A 15761-nucleotide genomic window follows, 5' to 3' on the forward strand; every position below is an offset into this window, starting at 1 on the left:
CAGCTCTTAACCTTATGGGAGTTCTCTTGTATGTTATTTGTCATTTTTCCCTTGTTTTAATAATTTTTCTTTGTCTTTAATTTTTGTCAGTTTGATTACTATGTGTCTTGGGGTGTTTCTCCTTGGGTTCATCCTGCCTGGGACTCTCTGCGCTTCCTGGACTTGGGTGGCTATTTCCTTTCCCATGTTAGAGATGTTTTCGACTATAATCTCTTCAAATATTTTCTCAGGTCCTTTCTCTCTCTCTTCTCCTTCTGGGACCCCTATAATGTGAATGTTGTTGCATTTAATGTTGTCCCAGAGGTCTCTTAGGCTGTCTTCATTTCTTTTCATTCTTTTTTTCTTTATTCTGTTCCACAGCAGTGATTTGCACCATTCTGTCTTCCAGGTCACTTATCCGTTCTTCTGCCTCGGTTTTTCTGCTATTGATTCCTTCTAGTGTAGTTTTCATTTCAGCTATTGTATTGTTCATCTCTGTTTGTTTGTTCTTTAATTCTTCTAAGTCTTTGTTAAACATTTCTTGTGTCTTCTCGATCTTTGCCTCCATTTCTTTTCCAAGGTCCTGGATCATGTTCACTATCATTATTTTGAATTCGTTTTCTGGAAGGTTGCCACTTCATTTAGTTGATTTTCTGGGGTTTTATCTTGTTCCTTCATCTGGTACAGAGTCCTCTGCCTTTTTCATTTTGTCTGTCTTCCTGTGAATGTGGTTTTTGTTCCACAGGCTGCAGGATTGTAGTTCTTCTTCTGCTGTCTGCCGTCTGGTGGATGAGGCATCTAAGAGGCTTGTGCAAGCTTCCTAATGGGAAGGGACTGGTGATGGGTAGAGCTGGGTGTGCTCCGGTGGACAGAGCTCAGTAAAGCTTTAATCCACTTGTCTGCTGATGGTTGGGTCTGAGTTCCCTCCCTGTTGGTTGTTTGGCCTGAGGCGACCCAGCACTGGAGCCTACATGCTCTTTGGTGGGGCTAATGGTGGACTCTGGGAGGGCTCATGCCAAGGAGTACTTCCCAGGACTTCTGCTGCCAGTGTCCTTGTCCCCACAGTGAGCCACAGCACCCTCTACCCTCTGCAGGAGACCCTCCAACACTAGCAGGTAGGTCTGGTTCAGTCTTCTATGGGGGTCACTGCTCCTTCCCCCTGGGTCCTAATGCACACACTACTTTGTGTGTGCCCTCCAAGAGTGGAGTCTCTGTTTCCCCCAGTCCTGTCAAAGTCCTGCAGTCAAATCCTGCTAGCCTTCAAAGTCTGATTCTCTGGGAATTCCTCCTCCTGTTGCCAGACCCCCAGGTTGGGAAGCCTGACATGGGGCTCAGAACCTTCACTCCAGTGGGTGAACTTCTGTGGTATAAGTGTTCTCCAGTTTGTGAGTCACCCACCCAGTGGTTATGGGATTTGATTTTATTGTGATTGTGCCCTTCCTACCATCTCATTGCAGCTTCTCCTTTGTCTTTGGATGTGGGGTATCTTTTTTGGTGAGTTCCAGTGTCTTCCTGTCGATGATTGTTCAGCAGTTAGTTGTGATTCTGGTGCTCTCGCAAGAGGGAGTAAGCGCATGTCCTTCTACTGCACCATCTTGAACCAATCTCGACCTACCAAAGTCTTGAAGGTTTCCACAACTCAAGAAATGTCTGGAAGAATGACCACAGTTTTGGAATAGGGATGAGATGAAGACCTCAGGAGACAGACCCAGGTGAGGGGACAGGAAAGGAGGGGAAAGTGCTAATATGAAGAAGAAAAAGGGGGCCTGGGGATATTCTTCACAGTGTGAAGGAACAACCTTGCATCCCCTTACCTCCCCCTGCCTCCAGCTAAGGGATGGCACACATCTAGCTAAACCACAGGTGCCGTGCCCAACACTTCACCACCAGTGCTGTAGGATTGGATTCCATCGTGGTGAATTTGAAATGAAGAACTCATTGAACCTTCCTCAGGGCTCCAGGGGGTGAAGAATAGAACTTTTTTCACCCTCCCATCACTAGCAGACATCTGAGGCACCTCTAACGTGGGCAGTGGGGCTGCAAAGAAAGCCCATATGTAGATGTCCAGCTGGCTACCAGTAGGATTGATTTCACAGACTGCTCCCCCCCACAGCTCTATACCACACACACACACACACACACACACACACACACACTCCCATCAGGATGAAGAGTCCAGCAGCTGTATTACATATTGAAAGCAACTAGTGAAATGATAGGAACTTATTCGAGTTTGTCCTCTTTGCTATTAAAGAAAGAAAAATAAAATCGGTGGGAAGATCACAACACATGTAAATAGCCTGGTGCCAAGTATTGCTAAAAGGCAAAAAAAAAAAAAAAAAAAAAAAGAAGCACCATGGAAGTCCAAAAGCTGGTCCAGATCACTGGCTGCTCCAAGGACAAAAGAGCCAGGAAGGAAACCTACTGTCAGCCCCAGCCTACAGACAGGCCCAGGTAGCTGTGAAAAAGTGTTGTGTGCTCAAATAGAAACTTAGGTTTAAATAAAGTGATCTAGAACTATGGAATACCTATTAGCATCAACTAGAACATTCCAAAGAATATAGTTTGGAAAATTCTTCAGGAACATAGTTTGGAAAATTCTTCAGTAGAGAATTCTTATATAATATCGGGTCCACCTAATAGCCCCTTTCTTCCTACAATATCACTAAGATACCTATGAGGTATTGCAAAGGACAAAAGTGAGCAATCATAGTAAAAAATGAAGGCTGAAAGATAGTCTACTCTGGAATCTAAGTCAGCAGGGAGTAGAAGAAAGTGGGATCTGTGTCCCCAAGGGATGAAAAACTCACAAGGAAGAGTGGCTTTTTCATGTTCTGATAACTTTAGCAAATACTGACCAGCAGGGCGTAGGCTGGTGGTATAAATCTGAGAATAAAAGAAAGTTCAGCATCACCCAAAATAGCATCCCCAGGAAACTGAGTGAGCAGTTGCGCTCCACAGATTTATCACAGAACAAAAACCCTTACAAACAACTCGGACAAAAAATGACATCCTGTAACGACAGTTTGATGACATCCTGTAACGATCTCTTAGATTTTTCTCAGTTGCCATTCTGTTGTGTGCTTTGTACAACACCTGGTGTTTTTGACCCTTGGAATATATTTTTTCCTTAGCTTCCAATAAGGAGTTTTAAATAGTCCTCAGTCTTCTGTGGGTAATAGAAACTGTTAACGGTACCTTGAAATTTTAACAAGTTAATAGCAATTTATTTTATAGTTCCTTTTTAAAAATGAGAAAGTGGCAGATCTTTTTTTATCATCTCATCATCAAGTTTAAACAGCTATTAAACATCTTCCATGTCTTCATGGAAGTCAGGATATACTGAAGTACTGAACATACACCCTGGAAAAGGAAAATACCTATGTCCAAGAAAAATGATGGGTCATCTTTAGATTTCCTACACTGGCCTCATTTACTCAGGTTCTCAGGTTACTCACCTGACCCCATGTTTTTCTATGCATGGCAGTATTTTTCTTTGTCTACTACTCCTTTTAAAACAGCTCTTTGAAAATGTGCTTATTAGTTCATTTATTTTCATTCTTTATTAAGGTAAAATCTCATCCAGGGCAACAACTTTTCCTGAGTTCAGCTTTGACCATATTTTCATTCATTTTAAAATACTCTGTAATTACAGTTTTGATTTTTCTCTCAGATTTTTTATTTCATGTGTGTGTGTGCATGTGTATGTGATTAAAACCATTTTCAGAAAATATGGTCCATCTGGTTCCTGCTTTGAGGAATTAATTGGATTTTTTTTTTCTCTAATATGTGAATAATCTTACTAACGTTCAATGGATGCTGGCAAAAAAAAAGAAAAGCTATGTCTGCAGTCTGTAAATCTCAGTATGTGTCTACTAAATAAATGCTTAAAACATTCAGGTCATCTATGTTCTCATTTACTTTTGCTAATGTGCTTTCTTAAAGACAAGGAAGTCAAGAGCAAGCAGCCGTGGGACTGAAATGAGAGACACCTTGCAAGGACCTCCAATCACTTCTTTACTGCCGGCCCTTGGAGGAAGGAAATGCCAACCAGGGCTCTCCACCACAGCTTCCCCTTCTACATTTAGGATGAATCACCAAAGTCATTTCCTAAGTAAACGTTCTCTTTAGCTCCCTGGAGAAAACTGTAAAGGAGCTAGTTTTTTGTTTGTTTGTTTGTTTCTTTATTTTTTTGGCTGCATTGGGTCTTAGCCAGGGCACGCAGGCTTCTCTCTAGTTGTGGCGCACGGGCTCCAAGGTGTGTGGGCTCTGTAGTTGTGGCACATGGGCTCCAGAGCATGTGGGCTCTGTAGTTTGTGGCACACAGGCTCTCTCGTTGAGGCACGCGAGCTCAGTAGTTGCGGCACGTGGGCTTAGTTGCCCCGTGGCATGTGGGATCTTAGTTCCCCAACCAGGGATGGAACCCACATCCCCTGCACTGGAAGGTGGATTCTTTACCACTGGACCACCAGGGAAGTCCCAAGGAACCAGTTTTAAGTGAAGAGATTCTAAAAATATTCTTGGAAAATTTCAATATTGGTTCAGGGAGTTTTAAAAGAAAAATTACAGCAATCACTGTTGGATGAGAATCACATCACAGCTCCAGTTTGTGCCACCTACAAGACTAGTGGGTTTTTTTCAGAGTCAGCCTCAAAGCCAGAATCATCTTCCTACAGCATCGTTTTGATCCTGTTGCCTCCATGCTCAGTAGTTGTGGCACACAGGCTTAGTCACAAAACCCTCTAGTGGCTTCCCAGGCTCTACAGAAGCAAGCCCAGCAAGTCCAGTGGCCCCAGACCAAGCTCAGCACCTCTGAAGCTGCATAACCCTGACCAGAACCACTTAGCTGCCATCTATCACTTCTTGCTTGACTGGTGGTAATTTTTTTACATTTATTTCAGTGAATAGACCCTAAACTCCTTGAGGGTAGAATGCCAGGCTAGATTGCCTTGGAGAAGGAAATCACTATCTTTGTGATAAGTTCGGAGTACCATGAGTATTGACATCATCAGGAAAATCCCCAGTCCGATCTGCCATGACCAGCACACAATCTATTCGCACATCTGTGTCATGGCAATAGACGACCATGACGTCTGCCTGTAGCATGTTAAATCAGTCAGCAAAGCCCACCAGGTTAGAGATCAAATTCAGGACCTGGACTAGAGATTGGATTTTGTTCTGTCCTTGGCAGGGAATGCCGTTCCAGTCCCTGTCACAAAGTGAGGCGGATTCATCACCACCTCCAGAAAAACAACTTAAAAAGCACTTGCTGACATGGCTCCACAAGGCCCTTTGTACACCTACCCCTTTCCATCTGTATTGCTTTTAGACACAGCTCAGGTTGGGTGGGGGAATGGGGAAAAAGAATGGGAATTGTTTGCATTTTATTATTTTTAAATCTCAAGTTATGAGTGATGTTAAAAGTACAATGTATTGAGTAAGCTCAGCTTATTCAGCTGACTGTTGATGTGAGTGAAATGCATGCTCATTTGCTTACCAATGTCTTCTTTCCATGCTGAGCACAAAAGGATTTTTATTGTGTTTCTAATTTGAAATTTGGATAATTACAGCAAATAGACTACTTTTGGAAAGTCACCTTTCCAACATACCGCAGACAAGAAGCAATGAGGGATTCTTGGTGATGATTTACTCTTGGAGAAATAGACATTACACTCCTGACCAAACGGCAGAAATGGAATGACCTGAAGTACCATGATTTTACTACACAAGTAAGCTTTTTAAAATCATGCTTCTGGTTTCTCTTAACATTTGTATTCTTCAGTTCCTTGGAGCTTCCTTCCCAGAACTGGATGTATTTGGCCTCCCCTTCACAAGAATTTAGCTGTTACTAGTTTTCCACTTAAATAATCTTTTTTTTTTTTTTGGCTGCGCCGCGAGGCTTACAGGATCTTAGTTCCCTGACCAGGGATTGAACCCTCACCCTCGGTGGTGAAAGCACAGAGTACTAACCACTGGACTGCCAGGGAATTCCCACACAATCTTTCTTTCAAGGAGTATAATCTGCTTCACAAACGCACAAGAATAGTGACATTATTTGCTTTTTTATAAGTCTAGGTATACTAATAATTTAATTATATTATACTAATATGGTTAATTAATATATTATGCTAATAAGAACTCATAATAATTGTGCACTCTAAAATATAATAGCTATAGTCCTTAAAAGATTGTTTTATCTTTACTACTTATATTACCACTTCATCACAAAAAGAGCATAAATAGTAAGTGCTTAATAATATAGCTGTTGACCCAGAAGGCAACTATTGGTGTTTGATAATACAGTGAGAAGAGCAGGGCTTTTTTTTTTAATACAACTTAGGTTAGAACCCTGATTTAGTTCCTTCCTAACTTGTGGCCTTGGACAAATTACTAGACCTTTCTGAGCCTCAAAGATAATAATACCCACCTGGAAGAATTATTGCGAGAATTCAAGGAGATATTTATGAGTGTATAGTGTGGTGGCCGGCACACAGAAGGCTCAACGATATTTACTGTTGTCCCCCAAGAGTGGTCTTATCCTATTAAGAGGCTGTTGCCCAATTGTAACCTGTTGACTAGAAGGATTCTATTCTATTCTACGGTAAATATTTTCGGAATATCTTTGTTCAGTATGTGAACAGTTAATAGTTAATAAACCGGCCTAGTATACACTGATCTCCTCTGATTCTCCACTTGTCTGGACACAGCTATAAACAGAACATGCCAAGGATTGGCCCACGCCCCTGTTGACTGCCTGCAGCCTTCTTCAAGAGCTATGGGCAAAATTCTTTATGCTTATATGGTCCCTATGACTGAAACACAAAGCATTTTTCTGGAGATTAAATCGGGGCTTTCATACGACCCTGGTTAATAAATGTCAAGTCTCCAGTGTGAAACCTCAGAATATCCTTTTGAGGAAGGTGGTTGACAACCTTATCTTCCATACAAATAAACTGAGGCATGGAGGGGATACATCAGAGGGCTTTTTACAGATTCTTCGCTCTTGTTTACTTTCAGTTTATACGTGAAGACCGGTCAGTGCTTCACGGGAGCGCTCGGAGTGTCAACAGGGCTCCCCAGAGAGCATGGTCGGGGTCTCTTGGAGAAAGCCCACCATTCTGCTAACATGATTAGGAGTCTTATGGGACAGGATGGGGAGGAGTGGGTGTTATTGAGGCAGAGGGTGCTCTGATTGGGTAAATAAGTCTGAGTTACTGACATCACACAAGCAAATAAGCCAGAACTCCAGAGGCTGAGGCACCTGTCGTGCAAAACACAGAGTTCCCCCTTTGAGCTGAGTTCCTGTGGCTACAGTCAGCCTCTTCTCAGAAGAAAAGGAGCTCAAGAGGGGCTAAGAAGGAAGGCCTTTGTGCATCAGGACGGGGAGAGTGCTCTGATATGCCGCAAGACGATGGAGGTCCAACTTGCCAGCTGGGGGCAGTGTCGGCAACTATGACATCAAGAAGCAGAAAGATTTCCACCTCGCAGAGTAACCCCCTCCACCTCAAACGTGCACCTCCAGTGGATCCTTGGGGACCGCTACCCTTCTTCCTGGATTTCTCAGACCAGAAACCCTCTGCCTGTTTCTTCTCATAATTCAGGCACACCGATAGTTAACATTTATTATCATGCTACACGCCCAGTCTTTAACACGCTGTGGGGGCTTTGTAGGCTTTGCACTATGACCACATAGCTGAGCTGGAGCTACATCTCCCAGAATTCCCTTCCCTGAGTGGTTCCAGGTCAGTGTAGTCACAAGAGAAATTCTGCATGAGACTTGAAATGTGGAAGTGAAGCAGCCACCGTATTTTTTACGCTTCGAAGGTCAGGATGAGGCACCAGGCACTATGGCAGCTGGCTCGTGTGGTCATTGTCAGTTCCTCCAACTCTTGCTCTGTTTCCTCCTGCAGCTTCTCCACAGGCATCCATGACGTCTTGGTGAAGGGCACCAGCTTCTCCTGCATGTCAGCCATGGCACTGAGTTTGCAGGTGGGCAGAGACAGACATGGGTCCTAGTTCATTCTCATGGGCTCCAGTTTGTCTTTGTTCTCAACCACACCCACTTTCCCTAGCTTACTGCGGACCTGCTTAACCTAAAGCTACTTTATAAACTAATACAACATTACATGCCAATTGAATCTCAATAAAACTTGGGGGAAAAAAATAAAGCTACTTTAAGCTTAACATTAGATGAAGAGACAACAGCCTGGCATAGATTCCTCCACCAGTTTCTACAATTGCAGAGTCCAATCCCTATAATAATTTTGTTTTCTATGTAACTTACAGCAGTTCTGCTTCTCTGATCGAACCCTGAGTGATACACGTGTATTGTCTCATTTAATCCTCACTAAAATCCTAGGAGATAGGCACTATTATTATTCCTATTTCACAGGTGAAGAACTAGAGAAACAAAGAGAAGAGGAAGAGGCTCAGGTGTAGTCAGTCTGGCCTTATCCTGATCTACAGAGGGGCTACTTCTTAAAGTAAAAGGAGCTTTTGCTCCCATGTTAGTCACTTCCGTAGCTCTGCAGGCCAGGTATCTTCCCTCAGCCCAGGACAATTTTCCAGCTGTGAAACATTAGCAGCCAACATTCAGGGAAGCTGGGAAGATGGTACACCAGCTCAATATAGGGGATCTTGGAGGGGCACCATGGTCCCTTTGCAGGGTACTATCTTGTTTGGCCTCATTTTTGTCCACCGAAACTCTGTAAGCAGCAATGCTGGCAAACCTTATTCCAGCATCTTCAGACTTCTGTAAGGCCCTTTGGGAACAGTTAGCTCTTCTACATGAAACTGGTCTCCAAAACCCCATTTCCGAAATGCATTCCAAAATAGAAACAACATCAGTAATGCAGTAGTATAAATTATTGCTATCAGATCAATCTTCAGTGTACTAGAGGATCACACTAGGACTTGTCACTGAGCACTGGGGATTAGGAAAAGGGAATCCAAGGGAAAAAGGGACTGGAGGACAGACCCTGGCAATTCCAAAATGAGTCAGACTATTATCAGAAAAATCACGTCTTCTGGATTCAGACATATCCAGTTATATTCCAAAGCCTGGAGAGTGTCTGATGCTCTCTGACTGACAGTCTCCCCATTGGTTAAAATGCAATAATAATATGTGCCTTGCATATCTGTTGGAGGGGTAAATGTTTCAAAAGGCCCCTAATGCAGTGCTCATTGCGCACATAGCTCAATAAATGGTATTTTATTGCAAAGACATATATCTATGCTCCCCACTCTCACTCACTGAACTTCTTCATTCCCCAATTCCAAACAGTTGGATTGGATTTATCCCCTGCAGAACCCAAACAAAAACCACAAACAGGGAATTCCCTGGTGGTCCAGTGGTTAGGACTCAGTGCTTTCACCTGGTGGGGGAACTAAGACCCCCCCACAAGCCTCGTGGCGTGGCCAAAAACAAACAAATAAACAAAACTCAAATACTAACCAAAAAAGCCACGGTCTAGAGCACAGCTAAGAAAAGTAGAGTTGCATTTTTATTGAGCAATTTTCTCTGTCTGAAACATATTACAAGACACCAAGCACTGGGGAAAGGGGCAGGAAGACAAGCCATATCCTTTGAGCTGTTTTGTAGAGACTGAAACCCTCACCAGGTGGAAGAAGTTAACTATTCAATACATGATGATGACCAGACTGTAGCCATGACTTAAGCTGCCACAGTTCTGAGAACTGGCCTCAAACAAATGGGAACAAACTAAGCCTCCAACTGAAGACTCACTGTACTTAAAACAATCAAGACGATGCTGATCAGACCACCGCCTGATCAATTTCAAGATGACTGTCAGAGCCGACTCTGCTGTTTCTGCATGCAGCCCCCTCCCTTCACCTATAAAAGCTCTTGCCCTATGCCTCCCCACTGCTGGGTTGGTAGCCTCCAAAATAAAACAAACTTTCCTTTCCACCAACCTTGCCTCTTTATTGGCTTTTGAGCGGTAAGCAACTGGACCCACTTTCGCTAACAGATTTTTGGCTCCCGACACGAGACTGCGCTCTCGCGATATCTGGCTCCCAGTGCGGTGAGGGGGTGGTTCCTTCCCCACCAGCAGAGGCACCGCCATGACGTCGCGCTCGGGTGGCTGCGAGGAGCCCATTACTCCTGCGTCACTGGCCCCGGGAGGGGATTTGGGGGGACATTCCTAGCAGCTGCCCAAACCATTCGTTTTGGGAACCCTCTCTGTTTCTCCCCTGCTCGGCACTGGTTGCCAACAAACGCTTTTCCTTGGTGCAACGGAAAGATGCCTCAGGACGAGCTGACGAACTCCAAGACCGAGTAAGTCCACCGGTGCGCACGCTGCAAACTTCTCTTTTGAGCATGAGGTGCTATCTGGGCATTTTGCCCGTTGGTTCTGACGTGTGTCTGATGTTGAGGACCATTTGTGTCGGGAAGTGTTTGTTTGGGACTCCATATCCGTCCTCCTCTCAGTGCATTTGTGACAGTTCTGTCTTCTGGTGTGTGAGTGTGTAGTCCATTTGTGTGATTGATATTCTTGTTGCCTTTTGTAAAATGGTAAATTCAGGTTCAATTCATTAAGAAAAATTTTGGCTATGAACCTATGGCTAAGAAAGATTTTTTTTAAACATTGTGTGGTCAACAGTATTCTTCAAACTCCAGAGAAAACTGGTTATGATGTGTATCACTGCTGGCTTTAAGTTTTCTGCTTGAAGCACATGTACAATGTTTGTGTGACAACTGGGTATAATTGATAAAATGTATAGCCTATAAAATATTTCCCTGTCAGCATACCTCTGCACTTATTTGTTATGTCTGATTAGTTTTCCCCCAACGTGAATGACTAAGCAAATATATGAACACAAAAGTAGGCCTAGCCCCTAGGGACATGAATGGACCCAGAGCAGGCAGGAATCAGCTCAGCTTTGTAGCATGAGTACTGAAGAGTTTTGAGTAAACCAAGATGGTGCTAAGTTGTTGTCTTTTCCATTGCCTTCTTTTGTTTTTTTGTTTTTGTTTTTTTAACATCTTTATTGGAGTATAATTGCTTTACAATGGTGTGTTAGTTTCTGCTTTATAACAAAGTGAATCAGTTATACATATACATATGTTCCCACATCTCTTCCCTCTTGTGTCTCCCTCCCTCCCACCCTCCCTATCCCACCCCTCTAGGTGATCACAAAGCACGGAGCTGATCTCCCTGTGCTATGCGGTTGCTTCCCACTAGCTATCTATTTTACATTTGGTAGTGTATATATGTCCATGCCACTCTCTCACTTTGTCACATCTTACCCTTCCCCCTCCCCATATCCTCAAGTCCGTCCTCTAGTAGGTCTGTGTCTTTATTCCCGTCTTGCCCCTAGGTTCTTCATGACCTTTTTTTTTTTTTCTTAGATTCCATATATATGTGTTAGCATATGGTATTTCTTTTTCTCTTTCTGACTTACTCCATTGCCTTCTGATAAGGATCACGAACTGCCAGCGGCCAACGCATTACTCCTTGTCATCTAGTGTGAAGTAATCCTGGAGAATCTCTCCATCCCCCATCCAAACAATCCACATGGGCAACCACCATCGGATGACTAGGGTCCCTCATAAGTCTTGTTCAACCCCATCCCCAGCCTGGACAGGGAGGGATTGGTACTGGGGACTATGAAGGCATGAAAAGAAAATATGCAACACACTTCTCCCACATCTTCTGTCTTGCCTATTGTTGGCCCTTTTGAATTTTACATTTACCCAACAAGACTCCAAGAAGCATCAGATGCTGTTTAATGCTGCACAAGTCTACCACCCAGCAGGAACTTGGCCAAGGAGCCAGTTCTATTCTGCCTCCAGAGTTGTTTGGGAGAAAAGCAGTGGATGTAATAATTTACATTTGGATTTTTCTTTTATTTGTTTAGAATTTGGTGTCCCTTCCATTTCTCCTCCCTCTCTTTTCATCCCAGCTCCAATTAGAAAATTCCATTGTACAAAATTCCACTCCACAGGAACCTATATCAAATTTAGGAAGCCATTGGTTTTTAAAGAACCCTCATTTCAGGAGGGTAGGACAGAGTGTGCCATGTAATCAAAGGCAATTAGAGACATTCATGCCATTGTGAATATACATCCTTTGCATACACAATTATGAAGAATTGTTCAGAGAGCTTACACACTGTGGTGCTGGATGGTTTCCAGAAGCACTTAAGGCATAAGAAGCACTTATTTGGGGCTTGCAAACATGAGTTTTGTTTGTGTTCTTATGCATGTTTGGCAAATACAATGCAGGCTCTGCTTTCAGAACATTTGGCCCTAAATAAAAAGAAATGTGTCAGCAAATCCACCAAGAAGTACACTAAACCCAAAACTTCTGTTGGATCCAGAAAGAGACTGAGGTAGACTTTGTTTGTTTTCCAGCTAAAGGCAACATCTGGATGCAATCACCAAGAGCTCTGGCTGCTTTGGCCACATCTAGCAGAGATGCAGAAAGCCTTACCAAAAGCCCAGTGCATTCTTTGTGAAGCTGCCCAACACTTTTAGCACACCTGGGGTCAGTTAGGAAGGCAAAATGTCCATGTGAGCAGGATGAGCTCACCCCGTGCCTTTCAATGATCTCAAACATTTGCCATCTACCCCAGGACATGCAGAGTACCACCTACATGTGTATGGGATTTCTTGGATGCGGCGGGAGAAGGGGAGGAGAAGAACATGTTTCTACCATCTTTATATAGTAAATAAGTAATAAGGAAAGACTACAGTCCATCTACTAGGGTGAAGTACAACTCCACTTACTCTGTGACTAAGCAAGTTATATAATATCGGCCTCACTCTCCTTGTTGGTAAAACAAAAATAATAATAGTACCTGCCTCATGAAGCTGTGAAGACTGGTAAGATGACAAATGTAAAATGGCCACACCAAGTAACTTCTCAAAGAATGTAGGCTAAAAGAATTAAGTTATTTCATCATATTCTCTCTGTGTCTTCTGCAACTTCTATGCAGAAAAGTCTCCTCCGTTAAAAAACTTAAAACTTGATCTACGATTCACCCTCACAACTGACCACATCTCCACTTCTTTATTTATTTATTTATTTATTTGATGTGGACCATTTTTAAAGTCTTTATTGAATTTCTTACAATATTACTTCTGTTTTATGTTTTGATTTTTTTTTGGCCACGAGGCACATGGGATCTTATCTCCCCGACCAGGGATTGAACCCGCACCCCGCTGCATTGGAAGGCGAAGTCTTAACCACTGGACTCCTGGGGAAGTCCCACCATCTCCACTTCTTTAAATGTCCAGTTCCGTGAAAGAGGAGTCTGCACGTGTGGTCCTGCCCTAACTCCCATTCACGCTCACCACCTGCTCCCTCCCACACAATAAGTGATGAAGATCATTCATCAACAGCCCTTGCCACCTGACTTGGAGTGTTTCCCTGGCTCCCCCACTGACATGCTGGACACAGGACTGCAGTGGGTCACTAGAATGTGGACAAACATGATATTTGCCACTTATGAGCAGAAACTTTGAATGTGCTCACTTCCTTTACTTTGGACTCTTGCATTCTTGTCTTCTTCCATGAGAACAGCATGGAAAAGAAAGGCTACTGCTTTAGCCTGAGTCCTGGAATGAGAAGATGCCTTGAGCCCAGGAAAGCCCTCCAGAATCGCAGCCAATTCGCAGGCTTCATTTCATTTCAGAAGGCAATAAGTGTTTTATTCTGTTGAGAACTGGGTTCTTTGTTACTACAGCAAAAGCTGACGAATGCCTAGTATCTGCTCTCCTGCCAAGCTAAGCATCCCTACTATAATGATCAGTAAGGGATGATCTGCCCCTTCTTCATCAAACTCCCCCACTTCCTCCACCCCCCACTCTGTATACATGAGTCTCCTGGGTTTGTCATGTTTGTAACTGCTGGCTCCCCTGGCCACCAATTATTGGCTCCTAGGTGGGTATCTGATCCAGTCTGCAGTGGGAGAAAAGCATGAAACGACCATACACACAGAAGCAGAATGAGAGGGAACCTCCAAGGGGACTTGAGCCAATGGTTAAAGTTGTTGTTTCTATTGCTAAATGTCCACACCCAGGAAAGACTTCCTGGCTTAAAGGGGTGAGGCCAAGAGGACTACACACACGGACAGGAAGGAGAAAGGTCCTCTGTTCAGACAAGAGGGATTCACCATGAGCCTTGTGGAGGCAGGCGGACAGCAGGGTCAAGAGTCAGACAGAACAGGTTAGTGTTGAAGTGGTTTCGAGCCAAGACTTTCCATTCAGACATGGTCTTGATCAAAAACTTGAGGGGCCATCCGGATTCCTCCATGCGGTGAAGCTAAATCTAAAGGAAGAATTCAAGGGCCTGAGTAAAGCAGATGGGGAGGAGGATCAGCGTGGGGGGACAATGGTCGGGCAGACTTGGGACTTCAGAGGGGAGACCAGAACACCAGGTTTCTGACACGTCATCCCAGGAGTGTGAATAAGAGACTTTTCCACCCTCGACGGCAGCTTCTTAGAGCCAGCCTGTGGCCCAGCCTTCAATTTTTTTCCAGCATAGCAAGTCTAATCACAATCGGATGTGCTGTGACCTCCCAGACGCCACTCTGGGAGGTCACAGGAAGAGATTCCACAACAAACAGGAGTGTTCTGGGCTTTAAGGGTAAAACAGCCTTTCACCCCACACCCCAACTATGTTTTATTTTTTTGTTTGTTTGTTTTGTTTGTTTTTGTTTGTTTAAAAGCATTTAAAATTTTTTTTTCTTTTTTTAAAATTTATTTATTTTTTGGCTGCGTTGGGTCTTCGTTGCTGCGCACGGGCTTTCTCTAGTTGCGGTGAGTGGGGGCTACTCTTCATTGCAGTGTGTGGGCTTCTCATCGCGGTGGCTTCTCTTGTTGCAGAGCGTGGGCTCTAGGCACACAGGCGTCACTAGTTGTGGTGCACGGGGCTCAGTAGTTGTGGCTCGCGGACTCTAGAGCGCAGGCTCAGTAGTTGTGGCGCACGGGCTTAGTTGCTCCGTGGCATGTGGGATCTTCCCAGACCAGGGCTTGAACCCGTATCCCCTGCGTTGGCAAGCAGATTCTTAACCACTGTGCCACCAGGGAGGTCCCCCAACTGTGTTTTAATTGTGGCAAGAAAGATCAGTCTGCACCAATGAAGAAAAGGTCTCCACAAACACACCATCTTTCTCCTTTTACAAAGAGAGAGAGGTTAAAGCGGGCAGAGCACCCACCAATGCATACCCTTCCCAGTGTATCACATCCAGAAACCTGTGGGGTTTGGGGGTTGAGGACTGGGGTGTTCTCTTGTTGGCTCAGTCCCTGCAGACTTATATGAGGCTGTGGGACACTCATGATGGCTACAACCCCCAGATCACCTCCTTAGGCTCCTAGAGACCTGGGCTCACTGGAACTTGCACAGGGCAGGCTATGTTTGTCATATACGGATGACCTGGTGGGAGGGTGGGGAACCCTGACCAGCATCTGAGGAGCCAGCGAATAAAGGCAACGGGGAGTACAGCTGGTTAGGTTACAGATTATAAAGTATGGCAATAAGATAATAATAGCCAACACCGCTTGGGTGCTAAGTGCTAGGCAGTGATCTAAACATGCACACAGAAGATTTATTTTGTCATGGAGAATCAAGATGGCAGAGGAGTAGGACATGGAACTCAACTCCTCCCACAAATATATCAAAGATACATCTACAGGGAATTCCCTGGCGGTCCAGTGGTTAGGACTCAGCACTTTCACTGCCAGGGCCCAGGTTCAATTTCTGGTCAGCCACGCGGTGAGACCAAAAAAAATATTTCAAGCCATGCGGTGAGACCAA

Source organism: Balaenoptera physalus (genome assembly GCF_965194825.1).
Source record: "Balaenoptera physalus genome assembly, chromosome: 11".
Taxonomy (NCBI): Eukaryota; Metazoa; Chordata; class Mammalia; order Artiodactyla; family Balaenopteridae; genus Balaenoptera; species Balaenoptera physalus.